This window comes from Leuciscus leuciscus, assembly GCF_965113295.1.
Source record: "Leuciscus leuciscus genome assembly, chromosome: 9".
Lineage (NCBI taxonomy): Eukaryota > Metazoa > Chordata > Actinopteri > Cypriniformes > Leuciscidae > Leuciscus > Leuciscus leuciscus.
Genome location: NC_138733.1, coordinates 18,210,220 through 18,213,810, shown reverse-complemented (window position 1 = coordinate 18,213,810; position 3,591 = coordinate 18,210,220).

Below are 3,591 nucleotides of genomic sequence, written 5' to 3'. Positions count from 1 at the left end.
TCTGGAGCCAACACAGATTGCCAGGCTGTCACGTGTGCCGTGAGAGAAGCCACCCTCACCGGAGAGTTGCCTAGGGCTGGCAATACAACCGGATCGTTCATTTGTGATACAATGGCGCCATCTAGTGGACAACTTAGGGGCGACATGTAGGATTTCTGACAAACAACAGCACTCGGCAGAGCTTTCGCTCTCAGTGTTTGATATTTTTGTTGTTGTTTTTTTTGTTTTTTTTTTAAACACACACAGGGGTTTGAACCTTTATTGAATGTGTGAGAGGTGGTTTGTGCAAACTGTGAAATGACCGTGGTTGAGCACTTTTCAACAGTGGTAGGGCACTTTTTGACAGTGAATTTCCCCCCAGTTCGAAAACTGGAAGTTTTTTATGGACCACACCTGAACTTGTGACATGTCCATGTTGAACTGAGATTGGGCACCCGAACGAGGGAAAAGGGGCCCTCGAGTTGAGAACTTCCTCTTCTTGGGTGAGAGGGGGAAAAACTCAAACTTGTGTCCAATGGGCTGGTCGCCCGAAAACCTGGACCGAGAGGCCCCTGGAGCTGAACATCAGGTAGGCCGCTTCCTCTTCCCGTCCGACGGGGTAGAGTTGGTGGGCTTTTTGGCTGCGGCTGCAGCGAAAGACATCTTACCCCAGAGCTTAGGAGGATGGCTGGGCTGCTGGCTAGGCTGCTGGCTGGGTGGCCTGCTGCGAGCCTTGGGTCTGGCTGTGTTATGGTACGGCCGCCCCGTGGCCGGGGCCGTGAGGGGGGCTGATGTGGAGTGGCCTTTCTAGGCAGGCACAGTTTAAACGCCTCATCCTCCTTCTTCTTATCATCGCACCGCTGTTGCATAAGGGCAACAAAAGGCCAAAAAGAGCCTGGCCTGGTTCCACTGGGGCTCCTGGTCGGGCAGACCAGAGAGATTGAGCCAGAGGGCGCGTTCACCCACAACAGACAGGGCCATAGAACGTCCGCCGGCCTGAACAGCCTGGCGGGCGTTGCGAAGGACCAGGTCGTGCACGGTAACGATCTCCTTCCACAGCGTCGGCGATGACACGCCTTTCTCCAAATGTGAACTCATGTCCTCCAAAAGCTCAGCCTGGTAGGCCGAGAGGAGGGAGGAAACATTTAGAGCCCGTACCGCATGAGCTGAGGCCTTGTACGAGGCCTGGAAAACAGATGCTGAGAAGCGGTCCATCTTATTAGGAAGGACTGGCTTAGGAGGGGCCAGTAACCCTCCCTGCGAGGGGTTAAGGTGTCTGGCAATCGAGGGCTCGATGGTGGGAGGGTCACCCATGCCACACGCTGCCATATCCTTAACCTCCAGACCCGCCAAACCGTGCTTGAGATCTAGCAGGTCTCTCCAATAGTGACGCGTGTGCTTAGCGCACGCGGGGAGGACAGGCATGAGCTGCTTCCTAGGACCGGGAGGGGGGTCTAGGAGTTTGCCGTCATACACATCCCTCTCTTGGTCCGCGGCATTTTGGAGGGCCGGCCATTCAATGCCGAGACGAGTGGCCGCTCGCTCACACACCTCGAGAAGGACCGCGTGCGGCAGTGTAGCCGAGCTGCTAACCGGGGGAGCTTGGGCGGACGGGATGGTTTCCTTGTCGTCTGAGCCATCAAGTATAGCGGGGTCCTCGTCCTCGCCTGAGCCGGGCGGCTCATAGTCGAGCGAGGAAATACCGGGAAGGATTTCGAGTAAGCCCTTGTTAGACTGGTCAGCCCAACTGAGAGCAGGCATGCTCTGGGAGGTCCCCGGAGCTGCAACGCTTTCACCTACTCCAACATCCGAGTCGTATTGTTCATCCGTGTTTTCGGGTGGATGCAACCTTAAGTCTACGTCGAAGAAGCTTCCTAGGCAGAGCGAGGCAATGGCTGCAGTTCTCAGGAAGTGAAAGCGCTTCTTCCGCATGCTTCAATCCCATGCATACCACGCAAAAAGGATGGGTATCCCTCACGGCAATGAGTGAACCGCAGGCGGCAGGGCATGCACGCGACTGCGAGTCTGACGCGTTAGCGGGACCGGAGAGCTTGTGATCCATGGGAGAGGTGAAAGCTAAGAAAACAGGCGGGCAGCCTGAGCAAATCCAGGTAGCGAGCGTGGGTGGCTTGCAACCAGAAATAAATCGCAACTAACCGTATAACCGCCTGACAATCACGCCTGGCGGAGGCTGATCGAAAATAGATATTTCCTCCTGTTGACTATGGTGAAGTCAGCGAAAACCAGAGCTGCGAAGCAAAGAGGTCGCGAGAAGCGAATAACAACTGAGGTAAGATAGCACGTGCTAGTGTTTTATACACTTGGTAAGGGGCGGGTCCCCTTTGGACACGTGCTTCTGTCTGTCTGGCCAGACTTGGTGCAATTGGACGCTTCTGCAGAGGTCAGGTGCGGATGCCCTTCCCGTAGGTGGATCTCGAACACGAGATGATGAAAGAGAACTCTGATGATGAAAGATAAAACTCTTCCGCAAAGGATACACCTTCTCGCTTATGGCTCCTCAGGAAGCCTCCTCACTCCTCGACTCCTCGCGGTGCAATCAGAGAATTGAGATGTCCTTCAAGATGGCTGAGCTCGATTGGTTTCTGGGTCATAGGATGGAGGACGCAGGAGCGAGGAGACGAGGAGGGATATTAAGGAGTTAATATTGTGCCATAATTAATCAAACAAATCCAGCATTTTGCAAACAAACTCGATCTACTTTGCAAAGGAAAACTCGACTCGCAAACAAACAGAAAGTAATGTGCAAGTACAAAGGTCAATTTGAGCGAAAATGCAGTGGAGTAACAAATATGTATTGTGTTTTACAAGTATAAATAAATGAGCCTAGATAATATTTCACAAATAAATACAACCCATCCTACAAATTGCATGTAACCTTTGAACAAATACCAAATCTAGTGCAAATGCCTATCTGTTATGATTGTGAGACACTTGGCTTTTTATGAGATCTCTCTCAGATCGATTTTCTCAGAAATGTGTCCAGACAGATTTTCTCACAAATGCAGTTGAGCAACTTCCTCTTCTAAAACAGTAGAAGGCGCTAAAATAGGGGATTAATTTAGCTTTAGCGCTAGTCTCCCGAGAGAAGCACTGATTTGAAACTTGCCTTTGCCTACAGCTGAGGAAAAGGACAGGTGAAACAGGTGTGTTTCTGTCTTACTTTATCTATAATTAACCTTTTTAAGGTTTTCTTTTGCAAAATGTTTATTACATATCTAGACAGAAATCCACATTAGCACTTAGTAGCACTTCACTCTCAGGATAGGGGAATCTATAAGCTGAAAGCTCTGCCATTAAATGTTGCTTTTTTACATTTTTGTAAAAACTTTACATTTACTGAACGAGTCTATTTCAGTTTCTTCTCAGAGCTTATTTAGAGATATCAGCCGAATGGCTTAGTGCAGGCGCTAATGGATCCAAGGATGTATCCCGTAAATTACCCCACTAATAATGCCCAGAATGGCACCACACTTCTACAGTAGTACAAATAGGTTCTGTACTCGAGGCATTGGAAAGTTTGTAAGTACATCAGGAGTTTATTTAAATAACACTTGCCTGATGGCAAAAAGACTGAGCGGCAACATCTGTTTT